This window comes from Vidua chalybeata, chromosome 2 (assembly GCF_026979565.1).
Source record: "Vidua chalybeata isolate OUT-0048 chromosome 2, bVidCha1 merged haplotype, whole genome shotgun sequence".
NCBI lineage: Eukaryota > Metazoa > Chordata > Aves > Passeriformes > Viduidae > Vidua > Vidua chalybeata.
Window position 1 is genome coordinate 82360597 of NC_071531.1, and position 26252 is coordinate 82386848.

A 26252-nucleotide genomic window follows, 5' to 3' on the forward strand; every position below is an offset into this window, starting at 1 on the left:
AGTGCTGCTGACTTCACTGGGACTATGCCTAAGCCAAAAGACTACACATGAGGGAAAGACTCAAGGGGTCTTTAACTTTCAGCACAGAAATATTTCCTGCCATGCACCAGTGCATCAGAGCATCACATTCTTCCTTGTTTGGCCTGCATTTAAGCAGCAGTGAGGAGTTCTCAATCTCCTTCCTCAAAATCTTCTGAAGGTTAATGCCTATTGAGTGCCTTAAAATACTTGAATAAGAAAGGGCTGTAGTAGAATACAGGGTCATTGAGGCATTTTGATGAGAATTTGTAGCTTAATTTCCTAGAATTAAACTGCCCAACCTATGCTCACAGGTTCCTTCCAATGACGGGATGGGGACCAAAGTTACACTGTTACTTCTCCCTTCTTAATAAAACAAATAATCAAGGTTTTGTATGCAAAACCACCTTTTTATTGCCACTTACACATTTTCAAATAATGAACATTCAGATAAGCAACTATCTGTGTTTATGTAGTTTGTTATTAGTTACTTCACCATAACCTGGCAGAATCTCCCTGTCCAAATTCTGTAAGATTCCATCCAGCAGGTCCTGAAGTATTCACTTTGCATGTTGGCATTTCACACCAAAAAGAAATTCTTTTTGAGTGAACTATATAGTGGTTGATGAAAAAAATATTACACAATGTAGGCGCTCACAATGTCACTTTTTTTTTTTTTTGCAAAATAATTTGAAGATTCCAAGTAAGACTTCTTTTATTCAAAAAATAAATATATCCTTTCTGAATCAAAGCACTTCATATGACATTAAGTACAAAGAAGAAATGTACTTCTTTGGAAGTTCTGAAATAGACATACAAGAGCTCATGGGAGCAACATTATCTATAACAGTGATAAAAGCTGAAAGCTGATTTTTTACAAATTTATAGCAGAACACGATTTCCTTTTACAATATAGAGCTTCAAACAGCTTTACGAAAAACACCATTTTTAAAAGTCTGAAAGGCACATAACTGGACCATAAAACGTACTGGCACATTCACTAATACGTTTTATGTTACATTCCTAAAGAGAATCTGTGGGACTCTAGCCAAGAGAAAGACTGAAAATACCAGCAAGATCCTTTGCAAAGTACTAAAAGAGTGGCAGAGAGTTCCTTTTGGCTCTTGGTAAAATTAATATCCCAAAGCTAGAGAGTCTGAAAAGCTGCATCATTCAGTTGTATTGGGACGAGTCGCTACATAAACAAACACAACAATCAGCAGTACTACGACAGCCAGTGTGGGAAGCACCACGGTGGTGATCTGTTGCCGGGCCTCTTGCATTGCCTGTTTTCTCTCCTTTTTATCTTTGGAGGTCTCTTTTTTGGGTTTTCCTCTAAGCTGCCTCATCCTCCTCTTTGGATCTTTCTTTTGCTGAAATATAAGTGGAACAGCAGAAGATTGTCCAAGGTCTTTTTAAACAAGAGGCTGAAGAATTCTTTTTCTGCTGAGTGGTTGGCTGTGCAAGAAACTGCAAAAGAAAGAAAACAATTATTTTGAGCAAGATCTACACATATTCCAGTTACTAAAAACATTTGCAGCTTCACTTGGTAAATATTTCATCCAATGGACACCGATGCAGCTTCTTTCAAGGAAACAGAATCATGGAGTTCAGCTCATCCACACAACACTTTCCCCATAAAAACCAGAGCAGTTCATCATGGTGTGTAACAATCCAAGAACCCTGAACTTGTATTGTACTCTGTTAAGCCAGAAACAAAGCTCAGCACCTATATTTTATCCTCCAAGACTAACAAGGTAACACAGCTAAAGACTTAATGAAAATAATCTGAATTAGTCTTGCATGAACAGAGGGTTCCAGCTGCCCTTGGAGGAGGCAGGAAAGAGGGTCCCTGCTCAGGGGCTGTGGCTCCCACAAACTTGCAGAACAAGGAGGGGCAAGCACACACCCTGACACATGCATTTATTGTCCACAACAGGTATTTATTGCCATAAAGGGACCCCAACAGGAAGAAATGGGGAGAAAGAGCTGCTTAATTTAATACTTCTGGTTCTGCTGCCACACAGCAAAGTCTAAATCATAACATGACTCAGTACTGTCACTCTTATTGCAGCTGACTTTGACAATTGAAAAGAAGCCCAAGTGATAATGAGTGTGCTAACAAACCACTGGTGTAGACAAGGAGTCATCAATAAAGTAGAAAATAGTTGTTCTAAAGAATCTCCTAGACAAATTTTAAATATAGAAGTATCTACAAAATGAGATTAACAAAAACACAGCACAGTATGAAAGCCTCTCTGAAATGAGAGTTAGTAGGGGCATAGTATTTCCATACCCAAAGTTTTTTTGCCCCTGAGCTGCCTGGAGCTGTGCAATTCTCTGACGGCTCAGCAAGGGTGGATGCCAGCCATTGGCTACATTCTTCACCACTACATCCCCCAGTTCTGCCATGGCACAACACCTGGACACAGGCCACATGTAAATAAACACAGATTTGGAGGGCAATAATTACTGGTATCAAATACTGAGTTGAATTGAAATAAATTATGAACTCAGGTTTTTCCATCACTCTAATATACTCAGAATAAAATGTATGTAGAAATTAGTGGGTTATTGCAACTTCCTCTTTTCTTTCCCTCTTCTTAATATCAAAATCTAAAGATGACTTTAATGTGCTACTGTAGGTGAGGAGCATATATCAACAAGCAAAGGTGCAAAGCTCAGTTCACCCCAGACATGACTTCCTCTTGATGTGTCATCTCTGGCTGATGCTACAAGTTGTCTTATGACTACTTTTTTGAAATCCAGTAAGAAGTTTCACTGAGAGTGAGATGCTTTCTTTTGGTGTTACCACTCAATCTCATTCGTCAGCCTGATCACAAAAGCAACACAGAACTAAAAACACTCACAAAACAAGAATCCTCACCTAGAGGTTATGTGCAGCTACAAAGGACTTTTCATCCTTTCGCACAGGTAACAACCTGCATGCTGTGACTCTCATCCAGGCAATTACTTTGCATCATTTAAGGTACAATGTAGAATAACTCTGCTAAACTTGGACTGATAGAAGTGACCAGATTATCACAGCAAGCCTGTGGTACTAGAAAACCAGCAACAAGGCAAAGAATCAATACTTCTGGCTTTATATGGTCCATCCTGGATGCACTCTAAACAAATAAACAAAACCAAAACAACCATAAAAAACTCCAATCCCAACAAAAACAAAAGGCTCAAGCATGAAAAGATCGCAGTGTTCAGCTGGATTCATCAATTCTATATCCCCTGCCTATACATCTTTCAGGAAGTTGTTTTCTGATCATAAACTTAGCAAATTCAGCTTGCAGTCTGAGGCAAACCCTTCATTTTGGTTTTGATAGCGTACAAAAGGAGAATTTTGGTGCCTAGGATATTTTTCAAAAGAGGAAACAATAAAATTCAAGTCTTAAAAAGAATCAATTCCTTCTGCATGGTACAGCATTAGAATCAAAATATGAAACTGATTTAGAGACCGGAAGTGGTCAATGAACCACGATGGAGAGGCAAACAGGAATTGGATGGCACAACTAAACACAACATCCTGTTCCCATCTTTTAATCAAATGGGCTCTGTAATTTCTAAACTTCCATAATTTTCTTCTCAGCAAATCTTCAACTCTTCCTGACTCAGGGAGGAGCTCTTGATATATACCACCTGCAAACCATGGGTTTCTGGTGTGGTGGTGTTATCACTTCCCTAACTCCTGAATTTCCTCTGGGGCAAAACAAATTTTTTACCCCTTCCGTTTCAATTCCCTCTCCTGCTCTGCTCACAAGATTTATTACCAAACTCTAGAAAAACTACTATGCAAAATAGAGTTTTACATTTGTCCTTTGGGATAATTAGCCAAGCAGAGCATTTCAGGCTGTATTTTGGTATTATTTTCTGTTTCCACTGTTAATGTATGTCTGCAGGTTTTGTATCTAGATTACCCAAGACCCAAGAAGTGATGGACAGTAAAAGACCCTGGGACTTTCTGAGTACCACAGTAACAAAGAGGAGTTGCCATGAAATCAATCTCTCTAACATTAAATGTGTCTTGCTCTGTGCAGCATCACTTACTACCCAGACACTAAAAACATCAGGATGTTTGTTTTAAGTCTCTTTTGAATGAATATTTCATTCTGAAGCAGAATTATACCAAGTTAAGTACATACCCTGGCTATCATCTGACAGCTTAGAACAGAAAGCCTTCCCACAAACGTCATCGCCACTTGAATTGCAAGCTGACACTCTCCAGTTTGGGAATCTGGCATCAATCTCCAAATACGTACCCAGTAGACCGTGTTACTTGGCTTTGCTACTGGCAGAGATGGACTCACACAGAAACTGACCCAGAGTTTTCAGAGAAATGAGCCTTAGGCTTCATCTTAACTGAACCATAAAATGGAAGTGGTGAATCTCTGCAAGTTGCTGCCAGGGTCCTGCTGCCACCAGGTGCCCAGCCATGACTGCCAGGAATGGACAGTTGCTGCAAGAGACAGCACTTTCCCACAGGAAAAGTCCAGGATATTGTAGATTCTGCTATGTTCATCCTGGAATGAAACAGCCCTGAAAAACCAGTGTTCAGCTGGATTTGAGGGAACTCCACAGCCCATGTTGTACAAACACATTCAGAGTGCTTTACACTGACTGCCAAGCCTCTTACCAGCCCCCCTGGACTTCACTGACTACTAAAATTATGGGAAGAAAGAAACAGATCCATAAAGCACACCAACACAGTGACAGGGGCAGGATTACAACATTAGGTCTTCTTCCCTGTGGCGTGCACAGTCCATGAGGACAAATTATCTGACATTACTAAGCTACATCCTCCCTCAGCCAGCAACCACCCTGCTTGTGCCCTGGGAAGGCTGAATGCCAGTGAAGAGAGGAAGGAAGTAATACAGCATTGGGATAGGTGTAATTAACAGTCTCATTAGCACTGCTCATTTAAAACACCTCAGAGCAAGCCACTATCAAAAGGTCAATGAGAAAGTGATGTCCCACAGGTACTTCAGTCTTGTGCAAAGTCGAGCCTTGGACCAGCTGCAAAAGAACTGGAATCTCACCTTTCCTCCTCAGACAGAAGGTGAGTCTCCTTTCCATGCCAGACTCCCCTGAACAGGGGAGGGCTCACTGCCACAGGCCGCACACATCCCATCCTCCTGAGGCTACTTCCCATGGGTCTTAACTGCTCAACTGGCCCAAACATCTGGCAAGGAGGAAAGTGATCACCAAACTGGTTCAACTACTGCCTTAACTGGAAAGCCAGCAACTCCCTCAGCTGGGACACAAGCAGAACATCAACAGAAGGGATTAACACTCTAGCAAAAGTGGCATACCTGCAGTCCACAACACTATGACAGGAGCCTGGCAGTAGCCAGACATGGTAACCTCACCTTACTTTTATCAATTTTGAAATTTAAAATTCAATAATAAAATTGCATGGGGTGATGAGGTTATTTTTAAGTTCACTATAGCAAAGTTTCCCCCAAAAGCAGAAACCTGCTGGTTAGAAAGAAACAATCTTGATTGCCAAGTAAAGGAAATGAGTGTTGACTTGGCAAAGTTGTTTTAAACGCCCATCTCACAAAGCCTATCCCAGCTTGATACTGAAGAGCTAAGGTTTCCAGGAGAAAAAAAACAGTAAAAAAATTCAGGCTACTGAGGAGAAAACTAAAGGTAACATTCTTCATCATTCTTCATCGTTCATTGTTCTTCAACATAACACAAATTCACTAATTTAGTATTCTGGGTTGCCTACTAGAGCAATTACATGCCTCTTTGCCCATCATCAGCATTCCTTTTTATATACAAAAGTGTTCTTCATTCTGTCTTCTGTGTTAAGTTACTCTGCACTGTTTCTGCAGAGCTAATGTCAAAAACATGAATTGGTGGACTGAGTCACTGAAGTCACTCATACCAATGTTTAAGTATTTGACAGCATCTTAGACCAGGTCAATTGTGGCTAAGCAGGAATAATTTTATACCAGAATGCTGTAGTGGAACCCAACTGATATCCTTCAAAATATACCAACAAACTTCCTACCACATCTATGCCAGTCTGTCATCTCCTTTTTTTGGTAAAATTAACCCTGAGCTTCAGTAATCTGCAGTTAAAAGCTCCTCACACCACACAAGGCTATTCCTGTGAGTCTTGAACGGCAGCCTCAACTCAGGCTAGACCACTGCTCATGGAGTATTGCAAATTTGCATATCCTTCCACATGCAACACATGCACAAAAGATTTTATCTGCACTTAGAGTAATTGTATATCTTGATGTCTAAAGAACCTATTATCACCAACCTCACAGCATGAATGTATTAACCATGTTAAACTGACAAATTTTTCTCCAAATCCAAAATTACAAGTGTATGCAAGCCAATTTGGCTCAACCTGGCTTTATGATCCTGCTATTGACACTGCAACATTCCGGGAACAACAAAACAACTTGAAATTCAAACAAATAATCTGACAGGAATTAATTTTTATAATTTAAATTTTCCCTTAGGGGTATGGATGTTACGGAGACATTAAAAATAAAATCAAACAACAAACTAGCAGACAATCTGGACACACAGTATTCAGACTGCCTGCCAGCAGTTGGAAAAAAAGGACATAAAACATCTAAGCAGACAATTCTCTTCAGATTATTTGAGCATTAAAAAGCCTCCAAACCAGTAGTTCCCAATCACCAAGACACACCAGCATCAGAGTTGAGAAGAAGCCAAACCAATAAACTTATCAGCTTGTTACTTATGTTTGTTGCTGGGCTGATTACTTCACGGTCATGCAGCCAGAGCTGCTGCGTGGAGGCTGGAAGAACCATTGGACCCAAGAGCTGAAAAGAGGAGGTAGGGACTCTACTCCAAGGGCAAGAAGAAGCCTGGCCAGCAGGGAACCACAGCTCAGCACTGTGTGGTCATTCAAATAGGAGCACTCCCCATCCTCATGACTAAGACCATCCCTTCCACCAGAGAAACAGGACTGTTCCTTGAGTGCTGCAGAAGCCCCAGGCCATGGCACAGCGTCCTCTCCTTGCACTGTCCCAGCAGAACGGACACGTGGGCTCTGTTTAGCCAGAGCAGCAGGACAGGGCCTCCGACACACAAAGGTAATCCATCTTACCTCACAGAACTTCAGCTCCCTGCAGCTGAGGCACTGACTGCTACAAAGGGACAGCAGCTTCTGACAGAGCAGAAGGAACCCTGTCCCACCCAGCATGGGGAGCCCAAAACCCACAAGTCAGCTAAGTAATACCATTCTTATTTTCATCCTTAACAAAAGTGGGGTCTAAGCAACAGAGACGCTTTATTTCCTAGCTTTGAAACCAGGCAAATGTTTTGGGGTTTTTTAACGAATGACTGAACTGAATGTAATACTGTTACACAAACCATGGGTACTATTTAATAAAGGACAAGTCTTATTTTAAGCTACCACACAGAATCACAGAATTACACAATCAACTGTATTGGAAAAGGTCTCTGAGATGATCAAGTCCAGCCTGTGACCAGAGATCATCATGTCAAATAGACCATAGCACTAAATGCCACGTCCAGTCTTACCTTAAACACCTCCAGGGACTGTGACTCTGCCTCCCTGGGCAGCCCATTCTAATGTCTAATCACCCTTTCTCTGAAGAAATTCTTCCTACTGTCCAACCTGAACATCTCCTGGTGCAGCTTAACACTCTGTCCTCTTGTCCTGTCACTGGTTGTCTGGGAGAAGACTAAAACCTCTTTTCAGGTAGCTGTAGAGAGTGATAAGGTCACCCCCTGAGCCTCCTCTTCTCCAGGCTTCTTCTCCATGGAACACAGATTTATTTTTTTTATCATTACTTCATAACGGATTTTACCTTGCAGTGACATACCGCATTTTGGATGGGGAATTTTCCTTCCTGAAATTCTAAGGTCTGGTCATTGCAGGACCAGCATCATCAGCAAGGTCACCAATTTCTAAGGTGATTTGGCCAGATTAGACATGCAGCTAAATGGGAATTTTGAAAAGTATTTCAGTAGGAGTCTGTAACAGATGTACAAGCAGGAATACTGGTACATGGAGCTCTAGATGAGGTCTCCAGAGAGTACAGTTCTGGAGAGTATGCAGCCTTTCCATCCACCAAGGTCCGACATTATTTTACCTCACATTTTAGTTCTGGCAGATATGTAAAAAATAACAACCCTTGCATCTTCTCTGGAGAACATGTTCATCACTTAATGTGGCCACTATGCGGGAAGAACTTGCAGCAGCACTTGGACTGGTTTGCAATTCACCTCCCACACAGAGACAAGCTAAACCTGCCCGTGTTTGTGTCAGACCCATTAGGCACCCAGTGCCTTGCAAGACTGGCTCTATGGAGGAGGCTTTTTGGGGAGAAAAAAAGGCAAAAAAGCTTGACTTTAACAGTTTTTAGGCAACTGCAGTAGTAAATGTCCAGCAATATTTCCATCACATTCAAGCACAATTATTACACTTCATTTTTAACACTAAAAGTAAAATTATAGTTTTAAAAAAATCTTCATTATTTGACTGGTTCTATGTAATCACTTTTGTGAGTGACAGAGCAAAGATTTGCTAATTTGACTATGAGTTCTGAACCCTAAAGACTGGGCCTGTCCAAAGGATTAGCAAAACACTTCAATCCTAGTCACATCCTCCATCCCTCTGCCAAACCTCCCCAGACAACCCACTCTGAACAACACAAAAGTGATTCCATGACAAAGTGAATATTCCAGCTACAGGAGAGCTTCTTATGGTACTGGAGCAGAGTTCTGTGCAACCACTAAAGAGGGGAACTTATTATCAACTGCATAAAATACCCCAATTTTTAATTTGTACAAGCCATCCCCTAATAAAACAAGCAACGACTGCAGCAACAGCCAAAAAAAAAAACTTTCCTTCTCCATGATCATTCCTTTTACACTGAAGCTGCACAGAAGAATTGATGCATACCTGAAGATAGTGCTTGCAGTGCTAAATCTGGGATCCTGTCTTTCAGTGGCACTGTCATGATTTCAGAGTCTGCTAAAAATGAAGAAAAGCATTAAGAGAAAAATTTTTGCTCTGTGAAAAATGGATTTTCACGTTACAGCATGAGGCCAATTCTTAATATCATAAAAATTTACCTCAGTCTATTTGACTGTAGCAAGGAATTACAATTAGCAAATAAAAAGAACCCTGTTTTCAAGGGTGAAAGCTTTTAATTATACACAGAGCAGTATGGAACTATTAAGATTCTCTTTGAAGTCAGTTTAACATTATTTTTTAGTGAGAGGTGGTGGCTTTTTTTCTAAAGCTGAATTGACCCATCATTACTGCAACATCACATTTACTGTAAATGCAGCTTTGAGAGTCTCCAAACTATTCACAGCATTTGGAAAATGAAAACCATCACTGAATGCTGCCAGAAAGTCAGAGAGAGCAAGGCCACCAAAGCAGAAAGCTATTTCTGTATGATTCTCACAATTCTAAGGACTTGGGTATAGCAAGCAATCTCTGTTAGAAACAAAGAGCCGTGGATCTCTGCATTTGGGGAGGCATTGTTAAACAGAGGCCAGGTGACCTGCAGTGCCATCCTATCTGCCCTGAATGCAGCAAAGAAACCGAGCAGAATGCAATTAAAACAAAATAAGTAAATAGGCAAGTTCTTTTGCTCCATGAACAGGTGGATAAATAACCTGTATTTTTCCTGGTAGAGAACCAACATCAAGACAACTTTTCCAACAGGCAGTCCAATGAAGAAATACAACTAATGTTTACTGAAAACACAAGAAAAATAAACATGAAGTTTCTGCCACTGCATGAATTAAATTCCTAGGGGAGGCTGTAAAAGAAGAGCTTGGCATTCTGCATCTCCACAGCTACAGATGATTTTGCACATAAATGCAGTAAACCACAACGTCTAACATATGACTTGGTATTATGTGTTTGCTCAGCTGTTTTCATAAAAGGTAATTTTCTCAGCCGTTCCTGACAAGGCTCCTTTGGATACAAAACATTTATCTTTCCAGTATATTTACATAAATTCAGTCAGTTTGTAAACAGCTACACTAAATAAATAAAAACCTAGTCACTGGTGTCAGAGCTCCTCAAAATTTAAGTGCTGCTTTCCCAGACCAACCTTTGGCATCTGCCAGACGGGGCAGCAACAGGAATCTGGTGTGAAAACAATGTTTCTGTTTTCCAGATCAGCTGCGTCAGCCCATTCTGATCTCTAGGGTCACTGCTCACACCTTAAGCTGAACTGTCACCAGAGGGTAGCAGCGCTCATCTTCTGAAATGACAATGACCTGGATGAGAAACACACTTTTCCTATATGAGGTCTGGTTGTTGCTTCCCCTGTTCGAACTAAGGGGTTCCCAATACAGTCAGTCACTCTGTGAGACAGCATCACTATAAACGCCTTTGAGACAGATCCCCGAGGCACGTGCCAGGCACAATGCCAACAAGTCCGAAGCCTGATGTTACAGTTTTGTAATGCAAACAGGAGAGTTGAGAGACTGTCACTGCTTTTCATTACAATTCTGTCTTTAAAACTTTGGCACTGAAAGGCTAGTCCAGGCTAAAGATTGGCAGGCAGAAAATCCTTGCCCACAGCAAGCAAGGACGGAATATTAAATCTAAAACCACAGAAACCACAGAGGCAAGAGCTGAGCCTGGGCGGCAGGTGTGTGTGTGTACATCTGTGTGTGCATTGGAGAGGGGAAGGATGCAGGACAGCAGAGAAAAGCTGGAAGAACAGTCCAAGACAGCACAAATCTAGAACATCCAGAAATGTGTATTTCCTGACTACAAGACAATCTGTGTATGCTGGATCAGAACTATTTGTGAAACAGTTTGTTTCTTCAGAAGGCACAAAGGGAAATCTCGCTCTTCTAGCTCAAACATACAGAACTATCTGGCACAGGAATATGCAAGATGGACGTGCACGCACCTGGGCTCCTGAAATCCCCCAGACAGTCTCACAGGGGAAAATGGACAGCACTGCACTGACAAAAGCACTTACCATTTTATTCTATACAGTATCTTAGAGGTATTCACAGATTTAAAGCAATCCTGATGCAATGTCAGAACACACTGAATGAGGGATTCACATCTCAAACTCATCCCTTTGGGGCTTGTCTGAAGTTCTGGTTTTTCAAGCTTTTCTTGGCATGGATAGTTTTTCAGTAGGAGGCTGAGGAAAGACTGCTGGCAACATGCCTGTCTCTCCCTGCTTCTATATGTGACAGGGAAAGACTGCATGACACTGGAGAGTCAACCCAAATACAATCTATGAAGTGGGTACCTGTTATTCCCCTCCTTACTCATCTTCCAAACTTTATTTTAGAGCTTATGCAATGCTACCATTTGGCAGATTTCATTCCCACCTCTGTTGCTTTATACACACACATTTCATCTGGATAATCAAGTTATAAATGAATGAAATAAATGCCTCCACTTTACACTGGACAAGCACTACAGTTTTAGCTAGAGCTCTTCCCCCAGCAGCCAGAAATCTACACCTTTCCCAAATTCCTTTCAGTTGCAGAAATGTTCTCAACATCAGTGTGAAAATAATGCAATCAGGACACCTTTTTTTTGAAGGGGGATGGGGGGAGGAAAGATAAGAACTGAGACTTGCAACACAGGATGGGTGGGGAAGTTTTTCTTCCTACTACTGGTCTCAGTAAAATCTCATTCTGTTTACTCCCCAGCTTAAACCTGAAGTCTTATTACATTTCACTAAACAATCCCACATTATAATAAAGCAGTCGGCTTTCCTGCCATGATTGATAGACTTTGCAATTATTTAAGGGGAAGACACATAATTACATACAGCTAGATTAGGCTGATCAAATCCCTGTTAGTGTCTGTCAATATACACACAATAAGACAGTGTGACATTAATGTAAACTAATTTAAATGCAGAAAGTTTAATTAAGACTTAATAAAATTACAAACAGAAAGAAGGTTTTGCACATTCTTACCAAAGGGAATTGCTCAGCAAAGCCACCCTATAAACACAAACCTGTTTTGCCTGATCAGCTCTGCAACACTGATTCTTGCACCACCTATTTATTTATATATTCTTACTTACAGTTCTACTGCCAAGACCTTCGCCAGCTCAAAACCTTGGAAGCAAAAACAAATGCTGTGGAGCCATGTGTGTAAGAGAGTCCATTATGAACAAGCCCAGGTAGTCAGAGAAGGATGTCTCAGAAGTTCCTCTACAACACTCAGCAAGTAATTATTGATCAGTACCACAGTTCAACACAGTACAGTACAAGTGACCTCCTTTTAAAGCACTTACCCAGACCAAAACATCACCTCCCCCTATGCAACACTAGCCACATTCACCCCTCTCATTTAGTCCTGTACAGCCTCCTTTTCCACTCGGGTTGTTTTTAAAGCAATCTGCTATATTCACAGCATCATTCTCAGAGTCACCAGTGATACAGGATACTGCATTAACTCTAGTAAGCTTAGTGCAAGACTAAGCTTCACTCCCTGCTGCATTGTTCCAAGGGTAGTCATGCTTGTGCACTGCCTTAGTTGTCCTTTTCCTGCAACTCCTAAGGACATGGTTGCAATGATTTCCTAATTATAGCTAAAATACACTGAATGCTTGCTGTGGCCCTTTGTGTAAGCCCGTGCATGCAGGGCCAGGGAGATCTGGGTAGGGATGCCAGAAGTCCAGTTGTCTACACACGTTCCCTTTCCCCCTTCACACAGTGATAATGACTTGTTCTACATATGCATGTTATCACAATTTCCAACCCAGATGTCCTTGCTGTTTCTGTGCCAGGCATTTTCCAAGACAGGGACCCAACAGGGAGGGTGCAGGAGCAACTGTGACACTGCAGACCTTCCCTCCACCATCAAGGATGCCTGTGCTTTGTTACTAAAAAGTACGATAGCAAATCTTACACAGAGCAATTCGCTCCTCCCCAACACACTTATTTTCCCATGCTAAGATTTCCTGGTATGCTCCCTGCCAAATTAAATCAATTTGAGTATCTTGTTAAAGAAAAAAAACATTGCAGATTTTGATCTATTTTTATTAGTCTGCCAGTTGAGCCTGTTGCTCTGATCTGGTTTACTTGACGATTCCTTAGCTGCTATGCTTAGCTACTTCTCTGTGGAGACCCTACAGTATTTCAAGAATATTAGAAAGTTCTGAGTAAGATACATGGCCTTATCCAAAAACACTGCAAAAATTCTGAACGAGTTCAGAATGTTCACAAACATGAATATTTCCTGCAGAATTAGGTCTTGTCAGCTGGGGGAAGAGGAAGAGGGAAACAAGGAAAAACCTGAGAAATCTAAGTGCTAGAAAGGATTACAGTGCAATCACCTGGAAAATATATTAAAACTCAATACCATCTTAAAACTGATGGAAAAAAAATAAGCCCTCACGTGTTCAATCACATCCCTCCGAAAGCTCTTGGCCAACCTCTCCATGTTAGAGACAAATCACTGTTAGATAACCTTTTCTGAACAAGTCTATCGCTTATTCTAGTTTATGTTCTGTTTCCTTTGGCAGCACAGCTATTTAAGTCATCCTTCTAATCCAGAGCCTATGGTAATTTTTCTTTTCTGTTCTAGGGCAATTCTTCAAAGCATCATAAAGGCAAATTTAATAAGCACCTCAGTTTGTATTGCTTTCTATTTATAATACTGCAAGCACCTGCTGCTGCTGAGATCTAAGCACATATCTATCTATCTTACTCTGCATAGACTGATTCGGATTAATCTTAATAGTTTCATATTTTAAAGCAATTTCAAGAAATATTACTCCAAGCTGCTGGGTGGATTGATTGTGGGTTTTTTTTTTTTTCCTCTTTGGGGTGTTGCTTTCTTGGTAGGTTTGGTGTCTTCTTTTCCTTCAGTGTTTTTTGTTGTTTTTTTTTTTTTTTTAATTCATATTGTGGTACCCCCTATTTTTATTAAGATACTGCTGACCAGCTCTTAAAAACACAACTCATTTTGCTTCCTTGTTTAAACCAGCCACATTTGATATGTGTATTATATATATATATTTATCATTTTACTGGAGTACTTAGTAGATCCCTCTTGTCAATTTAACACCAGGCACTCAACAATCAAACCAAGTTACTCCTGGAACCCCAGCAGTGGAAGTCAAGTCAGCACTGGAGTTCATGGATGGTTTTGGAAGCTGTGCACATGCAGGGAATGGGCATTTAAAGGTTCATACCATGATCCAATACGTGCAGGGTTTGAATCACGTATTATTTGACCTTCTCTCAAAAGAGGGATATATTAGTTTTTAATCTTATCCAAGTGCTTGCAAACATCAAGTGACAGCTAAGGCTACACAGTACAGAAGTTAAGTCCTATGTCTGACCTTTCGAGAGGGGCTGAGGAATCATGTCCTTAGGCACCTCTTCAGAGCCTGTCTTCCACAGCTTACAGACAGAATATTAATGGCTGCACTCTGGGCTGTGGACATCCTGGTATCTACAACATCCAACAGCAACTGCTCTTGCTGTTATTTCATTTGACAAGATGACAGATAGGAAGTTTAATGCAATGGGGGGAAAGGAAGAAAAAAGTTATGATGCAGTGCAAGTAGGTGAGCAAGATAATGAAGCTCAGACAGAAAGCACAGGAGAGTCCCCTTAATGTGCAGGGAAAAAAAAAAACAACAAAATTAAAACAAAGACAAACCAGCACACAGAAGAAAAGCTGCATGGAAGTAAAATAAAGACTGAAAGAAGTGGATGGAAGAGTCCATCCACTAAAGAAGACCAACATCAGTGATGGGTCTCACTTCTGCACTGTGTGTCTTTGCTTTTAGTGGCTGACAGCTGAGGTTCATATTTCTCATCCATCTCCTGCCTATGTATTTAGGTGTGATGGAGCAGCCTCCTCCACAACCTGTCGGGAGACCTCATGGAAGACTTCACAGGATACTCTGCAGATAATTTAATCTCAAGAGCGACACTCATTCCCATAAAGTCCTACTCCAGAGGGGCTGTGCTATGTGACTCCCTGCAGTATATAATATGGGCTTTACAAGGAAGGATTTTAAGTATTCCCATTAAAAACACACCTCTTTACCAACAAAACAGAGTCTGATTGCTGTTTTTATTCACCCCAATCATGGCAAGATTGTTGTTAGCTTCATGACAAAATCATGCTCATGAATATGTAAAACAATGTTTCCAAACCTGTTTTTAACTGCATTTGTTGGAAAATTAAGCAAATGGAAAGGCTCAGAGACAGGAAAAATCATTGTAAGATAATCAGTAGTATGCTCTCCTCTTACTTATCAACAACAAAAGCCAATATAGACATTATCTTGGGAATCCATGGATTTTTAAATTTTCTCTTAACATGATGATACAGATTTCCTCAGAAAATAAACGAGGCACAAGGAGACCTTGCATGTGATTTATAAAGAAGAGATGCCATTTATCCTTCAGCTTCTGGCTGTGGATTCCAAATTACTGTCCCAAAACATCTGTAACCTTCATGTGTTCTCATCTTCTTTCACAATTACTTCTTATCATGTGCAGAGGTCTTGAACTTTTGTAACAGCTATACTGAGTAAATCAGCTATAAACAGACATGCTATTGATACTCCAAGCCAACAGCTAATCATGATTTCTAGTCTTTCAAGCAAATAGGACAACTTAAAATGGCAAACATTGCTCTATCTACTCATCCATAAATTAGGAGTGACAATTGCAGATTATTACTCATTCACTCAGAGCGTTTGTTTGGCCCTGAGAGAACTGGCTTTATTCCAAGAGCTGGCAAACACTGGTTAATATACATGTAAATGTTTTATTTCTCTTGGAGTAGGCAATTTCACAAAATGAAATACCGAATTAAAGATGACCTCAGTTCTTCTGCTGATGCCTGTCTCAGATGCAGTGCTGCTGGAAGCCTTTGCAAGCTTTTTCCACACCAAGTCAACAGGGAAAAAGACACCTTTTCTTTTCAAAGTGAGACAATTTCACTGTGGAAACATGAAAGCTTTTATATAAATATTAATCACCACATTTGTCCTGGAGTTAAGCGGATGAAGACTGGCTTATATAAGGCCGCAGTACTGACTTGAAAATAGTGAGTGAGATGTACTGAAATGGTTCTGCAAATACTGCTCCAAATAAGCTGTTCCTCTATACAAGAACTGTGGTGCAAGGAGTAGATTAGCGACCCCAATATTTAATTTGAGGGTACTATAAAATAGCATTTCACTCCTGAGAGTGAAGAAGGGGAATTTTGTCCTTTGAATTCCTGATGTAAGTGTAGAGAAAAGGAAAATGTTAATTTCCTCCAAACTGCAACTAATTTGAATGGGGAAGAAGAGGCAAGACTAAGAAAGGAATAGAGGCTCAACAAAGAGCAGGGAATAAACTAAATATCTGAGCAGAAAACCCAGCAGTGGTTTAACAGATCCTCTTACTAACCAGACCAAAATCTAAATATTCAAAATAATACCAAGTGTACTGTACCCATACTCTTGACCATGAATCTCCAAAACCCAAGAGAATCAACAAGCTCATTCGAGGTGAGGACAGTATACACCACATCCAGCAGGACTCTGAGAACCATCTTTTTCCTACAAACAGCTGGAGGTATCAGATCTGCTTACTCCTCCTATGATATAGGCCATCAGCCATTGCTTACGCCTCTTTCCCACAGAGAAGTGAGATTTCTTTTCACAAATCAGCCAAGTTTTGAAACTAGAACTACAACTACAAAGCAGATTTCTGAGAAGGGGAAGAGAGAAGCATAACCTCTTATCTACTCTGCTGTACCATAGGTATCACCTCACTTTCCTTGAGGGTACACTGAAGTTTCGATCAATTGAGGATGCCAAAAATAGTTCAAAATTGTTCATAAACCTAAACAGAAGTGACACAGTATTAATGTATTTCACAATAGCAAGTATAGAATGAAGTACAAAATAAGGTACAAAGCATGACTGAGATCACAGTGATTTGAGGGAACCCACAAGCAGAGAGCATACAACAATTAAGAAACCCCCGGCTATCAAGACAGTGGCAGTCTAAATTCACCTCCTCTGACTGAAAGGAATAGAAGATGAGCAAACACTGATGGGAAGCAACTACCAGCAGATGACACCTTCAAAAGATTCAGGACTATATTTATGTGGCAAGAGCTGATGAAAAGTTCAGTTCCCATTTGGCAACTCATCTTGACTGCTATTGCAGTGCACCACAGGTTTCAGCCAGGTCTCTTCATGGACACGAATGGGACACCAGATCTGTATTTTCTGGAAATAAATACATTAAAAACTGCAGACATTAGAATTGCTCTCCTTCACATTCTGCATTTGAACAGGAAAACAATTTAGATTTTACAGGCTACTACATTAACTAAAGCTACTTTTGAAAGATTTTCCATTATTTCTTCCTGAAATGATATGTTGGTTTTTTTTTTTTCTCACCTGTAGAAAACTACTGCTTGAAGCAAGCACACTAACTAGCACTTGACATGACTTTGAAACTTGATCCTAATGCTGCACTTTTTCATGCTGCTTTCACACAAAGCACACCCTCCCTGCTCTTATGTGCTACTGCTTACATGGCACCTGGAGATCTCACAAGGCAACCTGCAGGAACAAAGGGCAACACAACAGAACATGACAATGCCAGCCTCAGCTCTGAAGAGGATTTTAAAATTTATAACAGGGTCTCACTTGGCTGCTCGGTGTTCTACATGGCTGAAATGAATACACAAGCCAGGTGGAACTGCAAGAGAGGCGCCTGTAAAAGGTGACAGCACTATTACCAGATAAGCCAGCAGTTAGACATCACTGATTACCACGCTGGACAGAGATTTTAACTCACCTAGAGAGCAGACAGCTAATCGGATTTCTTAATGGGCTTCTCTCAGTTTCACTGGGGCTGATGCATGCTGCATACAGGATTTGGAACAAGATTTTTCCCTGAATAGCACATACTGCTTTACTACAGCATTCTGTTATCATCTTGGCTTACACTTATATAAAATACCAGATGGAAGTTACATGAACAGTCATTAAGAGGTTGTTAATCATTAAATTCAAGCTATACCAGGGCAGCAACAAAGCTGACCTCTTGAATAAATTGAGCTTGGATACAGGTAACATTGATTTTCCTGAAGAGGTTTCATTACTTAACTCCAGAATTGTGATTTCTTTTGAGAGTAGGAAGTTAAGAGCTAATCCAAATTTACTATTTATTTTCTACCAAAGAGAAACCAGCCCATTTAAAATGCAGACAATATGACAGATCTCCCTCCCTTTCATTTTTCTCTCCCCTCTGAGAAAAACTCAACTTCATAGGACTTCAAACCTCAAGGAGGAGGGGAGGAACCCAGAAAAAAAAAAATAACAAACCCTAAAAACCTTTAAAAAAACCCAGTTCATCTTTATTCTACAAGCTTTTCCTCCAGCACTGAAAACCCAATGTGTATTTTCTCCCAACTACTTTTATCCCTAAAAATTATGTTTTTTTAGCACCCAAGTGAAAAACTTACATTTGGTGAAGGGATAGGGACTGTTTGGAGCCCAGAGTCAGTAAAAAGGCACGAGGTAAACACTTAGATATGCTACTGGATACTGAGCCTTTCTGCTGTATTTTCTCCTTTCCCACTCATCCTGGTTTTGTTTTTAAACAGGTATCAGAATCAACCAGGTGACTATTACAAGCTATACCATTAAATCAAAGAATTTCCTCTTCACCTCCTTCAAGTATGATAAAGATCATCCATAAAAACAAAGTGATCCGAGTTCCCCATTTCCCACAGGTACACTAAAATGCTTACTCAACCATGGCAGTAATGTCCATGACAAATGGAGTGTGTTACAGACTTGGGGTTTCCTAACTTTCTGAAATTACTATTTTGACTTACTCACATCTTTGGGAATTCAAACTTACCTAAATCTAAGAAAATTATCTACGAAAAAAAAGCAAGGAAGAGACAAAGCTATTCAAAAAAGAAAAAATACGCAAAACCTCCACAACACACATCTTTTACAAGGGGCAATTTCCTACTCTCCTGTTTTGAGAGCCTTGCCTCTTTCATACTTAAGCTAGGTCTTCCCAAAGCAGGCATCATTGACTACATTCATCTGGAACTTTTATGTAAACAACATTGAAATAAGAAGTGAAAAGCCAAAAAAGGATATAAATCACAGGATATATACATCCCGGAACCTTGTATGTATCTCTTCCAAGAGAAGAATAACAAAAAAAAAAAATGGACATGAACCAGAAATAACAGGAGGCAAGAATGTGGAACATGAAAGACTTTCTACTTAAGGTCCCTCATGTCTTAAGAATTTATCAAAAGACGATGTTAGAGCACCTGAATTTCAGCAAATTGCTTCTGAGATGGCTCCTGCTGCAGCAGCTTTTGCTGGAATATTTCACTCTGGCTGTCAGCCAAATCTTTGCCATGCTGATGCCAAATAAATGATACCCAATTTCAATGACAGATGCTGTTATGTTGACACATAATTAATAGGTTTATATTCAGGACTCCCTGGAATTCTGAAACACTTTATTCACAAGAAATGTAACTGACAGCAGAATTCAAAGGGACTTGCACATAGCTGGTGCCACTGCACTGCTGGTATTGTCAGACTGGAAGGAAGAGATTGTCAACCGTCCAGGGTGGTCAGGAATAGTGGAGACCAAAAATTTTCCAGGGCAAAGGAAAATATGGAGATACAGCCCAGCAGTAAAGGTTAACCTGCCCAGCTAGAAACCTACATGCCCAGAGAAACAGGAAATCTGGAAGTTTTCAACACAAGTCACATATCCCTTTCCTGCAGAGTTTCTAACTGTGCAGGTGATAGAAGACAGAGAAACAACACAGCATTGAATAACAAATATGTCCATAATCTTCTTTTCTCTTAAACTTCCTTGGTTTCCTAGGCAGGAAACAGATTAGCAACTGTTAAAAATACATTTACCGAAAGAAAGAAAACATTACATACCCTGATGCTTGCATGTTCACTCTCCTGGAGACAATTTGTAATAAACTTTCATAAATAGCATTTATTTTGGAAAGCAACTATATCCCTCCTCAAGCTAAACACACCTTTGCATCCACTGTCATTCTTACAGGAAAAAAATGCCGATGATATTACAATATATGCCTACAACCTGAGGGTTTTTTGTTTTGGTAATAGCATCATATTATTTTCACACAATGAATAAAAACATGGATGGAAATATTCAGCAAAAGGTTTGTACCCACTCATTTCACAAGAAAAAAAACCAGCAAAAAATAAAATTTAGCTTAAAGTAAAGGAGCAAATAAATGCCATGTGGCAAAATTTTCAGCAAACATATGCAATGTGGTATACTCGACCATGATGTCTTTTTCTTATTAAAATAAGGTTAAGCTTAAGAATACTTTTGAATCACACTGTATCGGGATTATCAAATACATTTGAAGTTTGCAGATGAACTAACTGAATACGTATTTTGTGGACAGTTTCTTAAATAGTATTTTAGAACACTGATCACAGCCCAGAAAGCTTCTTCAGTGTGATACACTTCTGCTGCTTGTGAGGCCTTATCTAGGTCTTAGATATTGTCTGTATTTCTCTACCAGTACCACAGGAAAGATTCCTTCTTCCAGTCAACTCTTTTCCTTCCACTGTATGAAAAAGGGAGTGATGTTAATTCTTCAGACTTTGCACACTGCAGCTCTTTCCTTTAATTCTTCCTCTCCTGTGCTTCTAAGGGTTGCTAAGGGCAAAACTGTCACAAGACCTCTCTTCACACTGAATTTCTCCTTCAGGAGTGCCCAGCACAGAGAATACAGATGAAGTTTTACAAGGGAAAAATGCATTTATCATCAAAGTTCCTATCTCTCAAACCCCCAAATTTTCCAGTTAGTTCAGCAACACAGAATATATAAAATATCCAGGTTTATATCCTTGCAAAAGCACAAAGTACTTGAAAAGGTCAAGGAAGTGCATTAAGCAGAAAAGCTCTAGAGGCCAGGAGTTCTTTTTTCACTGTTCTGTGAGGCATTGAAAAAAAAAAAACCCAAAACAATTTTTGCCAAAACATATCCAGAAGTTAAAAGTTAAGCAGCAATTGCACAGGTACTTTCTTTCCAAAACAAAACAACCAACTTAATAAAACAAAAAACCACAGAACAAAAAACTTTAAAAGCCCACCCCAAAGAAATCACATCCCTCCCCAAAACACATAGAAATTCTGTCAGTCACAAAAACAGCTGGGACTAACCTCCCACTGGCTTTTGGGCATTTCAGGAACATATACAGAGAATCATAAAATGGTTTGGTTTAGAAGGGACCTTAAAGATCATCTTGTTCCAAAAAGAACATGAAAAAACCAGCTAAGCCAACTGTCAACAGCTTTGATTTACCAGAACCAGAGATGGGGTATGACAGGGTGCTACACCACAGGCAGACCCAATCCTCCTCACTCCTGTTCAGAGGGGATCAGATGCAAAGCAGCTCCAGAAGCTGTGCCTAAGCCAAAGAAGGCCATTCTCTCAGCACTGCATTTTCACTGAACACAGCACGGAAATAACAAAGCTCAAAGGCTTACACAGAAGATCCTGCTCCTGTCTAATTACTTGGAAGGGTGTGCAGAAGAGGCTGCAAGGCACTGCATAGCTACACTGTGCGTGTGTTAGGAGGGGTTAGTTCAGGAAGAGATCAATGCTAAGATGCACAAACCAACTCAAATATTTCTACTTGTTATTGAATTTGCTCCAAAGATTTATTCCTACAGCCCTTTTGGGGTGCTTGAAAACTCTCCCTGCTCCTCCCTTAAGCACATACTAAGTCAATAACTTTGTTTTTTTAAGAAAAATACAACATCATATTCAATAGTACTAACCCATCCTGTTATTAACAGAATTTAAAAAGTCAAATGGATTCTCACTCCTACTTCTACTATTGGCTTCTGTATTATGTTCTGTTTGGACACAGAACAGAAAGGTTTCACTTTTTCCCAACTCAGGAAGGCAGTGCTATAGCTGGAAGACATGGGGAAAAAAAAAAGATTATATACAAATATTTCTGTTTCTCTTCCTCAATTTATAATGCAATTTAAAAGAAAAGTGTGTTTGATGCTCATAACTATACAATGAGTTTAACGTGCTAAGTAAATTAGCAACAGAAATAACTAAGTCATCTTCAACTTTCAGAAGTGTAAAAGACTTAGCAATTGTTCAGGCAATCAGATTTCAGATCAAATCTTACTTTTACAGACACCATTTCCTGTACTCTTAAGTATTTCTCTTACAACTGTGGGAAAGACTTAAACAATGGAGGGAAACTGTTTGTTCTGCAGACTGAAATAATAATTCACCAGCAAGAACCAGCATCAAGACTTTTGAGTAACGATATCAAACCCTAACATTAAGGCAAAAAGTTGGCATGCAGCCTGTTCCTCTATGCTGAAGTACTTCATCACAAGTAACTCTAAGACTCCAAACCTTCAAACGTACTTCACAGGTTACAGCAGTATAAATACAAGCCTCTCCTGTAACAGTTATGAATTCAGAAAACTCAAGTTTTTCTGATGCTGTGCAGCATTAACACCTAAACCTCTCAAGCCACTTCACACACATCTATCCTGCAGTTTTTGTCCTAAATTATGCTAGAGTTTAACTGTATGTTTTTCCATTCAAAGTAGGCTGTGAAGGTTGAGTTGATGGCCAGACCCAGCACAGTAAGTGCACAGGTTTATAAGCAGACCTGAATTTGCAAAGACAACTAACCACAGATGAGCTTCCTGAGCCTTTTTGTGGCATGACTGCAGGCTCAGAGATGTATTTTATACTGGCACCAGTAAGTCTAATAAAAGGCTCTGGGATCTCTTATCTTATTTGTATCATGACAGCCATGTACCTAATCTATGTTTGAGGGTGCACTTTTATAACTAAAAACTCCATCCTGCAGCTTCCTTCTTTTTGTTATGCTTCTAGCTGGGTGCCAAAGTTAAGTAAAAGATCTACCCTGATGCAATGTTGACCTATAATTACCAGTACGCAGCCATGCTAAGAACAAACATTTGAGAGGCAGAGCACTTCAGTGAATTTTGGTAACAAATTTATGTAATACACCTCCCCCCTCCAGACCCGATGCTAAACTCTGTACCATGGTTTCCTTTCCAAATATACAAGCAAAGCCAAGGTGTCAAACCAAACTGACACTGGGTGAAAAAGCAGTGAGACCAATTTATAAATCAAAAGCAGTCTGAGAAAGAGATGGGATATACACCCTGAGGTCTAGTACATCCAAACCCTGATTATCCATACCTCTAGCGTGACACAAAGCCCAAAATCAACATGACCTGAACACAGGGGTTTTATGCTTAGCAACTAATAAGGCTTGAGAAGCCTTATTAGAGACCCTTCTCAAAAGAGCCTATCTGAAGGCAGATAGTACTTTGAGTGTTAAAGCCTACCCAGCCATCCCCTCTCATTTAACATTTTTTCCCCCAAGTTTACCATCATGCAAACATAGCTCTTCAACTCTTTAACTGTAGTGCATCTTTATTCTTCATAATTTTTTTACACCAGTTTATGGAAAAAACAAACAACCTAAAAAATCACAGCAGTACCAAGGCAGAACACAGCCACAATCAAAATGGATTGGGTTTATTACTGCCAAAATCTAAGGGGTGCCCATGTAAGTAAACATAAGGCCACATCATTCTGCACTCCCCCTCACCACACCAGCTCATTTCAGCCTGAAAAAGTCATTTGTGCCTGCAGCAGGGCAGGCCACATTTCTACTCTTCATGTGACAGAGACACAAACACATTGGTTTGGGCAGAAGCAGCTTTTGCACTGATGTTGCTCTTTATTTTTCACTCTTTTTGTGAAATACAGAGACAATTTCTGAGCAAAGCCTTTTGGGAAAGAGCTTTACTCAAAATCACTAGTCCTCTGTCTAGCACAATAAGAGCAGAGAATGTAAATTAGTTTCAATAAAAGCAGCTGGCAATCAATAAGAAAGGGCTGGTCTCAAAGAGTAAAACTGGCTCCTCTAAGAATAAGAGTTAAAAGAAGAAAAATGTAAGAAGATGAATAAAGGAAGAATAAATGTAAACAACACAGGTTGTGCATAGGAGAAAAATCTAACAATGCAATTAAAAAAAAAAAAAACAGAGAAACTGCCAAAGAACAGCTAGGGTAAATAGGAAAGAAAAATACCAGAGCAAATAAAAGGACCACAATAAAAAGTCTAATGGAAAACAAGTGCAATCCAAACAAGATAAAATAAAAATCATGAAAGGGATCAGAAAAGAGGTTAGCTGGCACTAAGGCTTAGGGCACCAGTCACGAGTTCACATTCTAGCCTGGTTCACAGGCTTTGGTAAGTCCAATAATGAGTTTCAGCATTCCTGCTTCCACACATCAGGCCATTTCACAAAACCTTGTAAACCTGTTTTTTCTGACCCTTTGCCATAACACAGAAAGTCAATACCCACCCACTCTACATGCAGTCAGACTCCTCTGCTATGTCCCTTTACCTTCAGGTCCACAGGCACCTGTAGAGGACTGGGAAAAGCCCAGAAGTATTGTTACTACCTATTTAAAGAAAAAAAAAATTCAAACACTCAAAACTGACATTTTCACTGAATTTCCATATTATTGTGTCTCATTTTGTAAGTCAGAGACTGCATTATGGTCACAGAAGCAGCTCTTACAGACAAGGGAAAATACAAGTGTGGCTCTGTTAGCAACCTGCAACTCATTAGAAACCTAACAACTGAGTGCCGTGCATGCTGCAAAAGTCGGTGTCACAAATCACTTACCCTCCATCTTCCACCTACAAATCCAGCCCCACCTTCTGGTTTTATCAACATCTCCCACCGAATCTTGGTTAAGGTGGAAGTAAGGTCCCTATCTTGCGCATGCCTTTAATACAGCGTATGAGCAAACAGGAAGGCAGGCAGGTTACTTAGCAGCTTTTTATCCCCAAAGAATCTCACCACAAAACTACACAATGTAACTCCTCTGGCCCCAAGAATGCGGCCCCCATCAATGAAGTAGCTACTTAAACAGCACACGTGAATTGCAAAAACTAGTTTTCTACACTCACTGGAAACTGCAGTGGAAAGCTCACCGCACTGCACACTCTTTCATTTACATTAAGTTTTGACCAGCATACTGATGGACTCGAAAGATAACCCCTCTGACAAGTCGCTCATATACTTAAAATTAAGCTTGTACTTTCAGAACTTTAATGCAAAGTAATTTGATTGGGGTATGCCCTACCTTTCGAGGTACAAGATTTCTAATGACAACAGTGGTCAGAACCTTCTAGATATACAGACACCCAAAAGCTCACACTTTTAAGAAAGTACAAAGTGACTAACTTCTTTGCATCTAAAATGGGTGTACAATACAAGAAACAAAGGATAAAGAAGACCAAAAAAACCCCATAAATACTGAAATAAAACTAGTGACAGGGCAAAAGACAACAGAGAGAATATTATCACACATTCCTATCCCCTCAAGATACATATGTGCTCAAAGGGCTCACAAATATCTCATCTCTGGTTACTTCCCCCATTCATTATACAAAGCCTGCTTCCTCTGTTACCTACAGTAATTATTTTACGGTTTGTCTTAAGTAAAAATATCTCTCTCAAAAAACCTAAACAAGCAACCAGAAGGAAAAAAAAAAGAAAAAAAAAGGGCTGGCGGTCTGCACTGTTGCAGGATTATTTTACATCTACAACTTCATGGCCTGTACCTACTGATAAAACAATTAAAGCATTTTAACAGCACATTTCCCTAAGGTGGTGAGCAGTTAAGACCTTTATGTACTGAAAGAGATGCCCTCCATATTTGCATGGCCTATCAGCAACAAACAGGATTAAGAGCTCAGCAAATCCTCACACAGGCCACATCTGCCCACATAACTCTTTGCCATAATGAGCAGAAGGAAGGTAACTCTTCAGCTGTATGCAGGACTTACTGGGAAGCTGTTACTGCTATAATTTAAAAAAAAAATAAATAAATAAAAAACAAGTAAAAACCAAAACAAACCAAAAAATAAGCAACCCAAAATGGCATCATGGACACCTCAGGATCTTTCACCCTCTAAAGAAAAGTCTCACCTGGTTACAGAATTTGTGGATTTACAGCCCTGCCACTGCCCTGGTGACGCTGTAAAGCCATCAGCATTGGGGATCTCCAAAGAAGACAACGGGCAAGATCTCTTTGCGGGACAATTTCTCCAAGCATTTTCATAATGAATCAAAAACTAGAGACACCTATA

At 40.0% G+C, this 26252-nt stretch overlaps 1 long non-coding RNA gene across 2 annotated transcripts in view; it reads right to left on the bottom strand.

The window, feature by feature from the left end:
• Positions 1-407: 407 nt before the first annotated feature.
• LOC128784619 (uncharacterized) overlaps positions 408-26252 on the bottom strand; it is a 28550-nt gene continuing 2705 nt past the window's right edge. For both annotated transcript variants that reach the window (XR_008429554.1, XR_008429555.1), the window contains exon 2: positions 408-1488. This is a non-coding gene — a long non-coding RNA (uncharacterized LOC128784619). The remainder of the gene's footprint in view (positions 1489-26252) is intronic.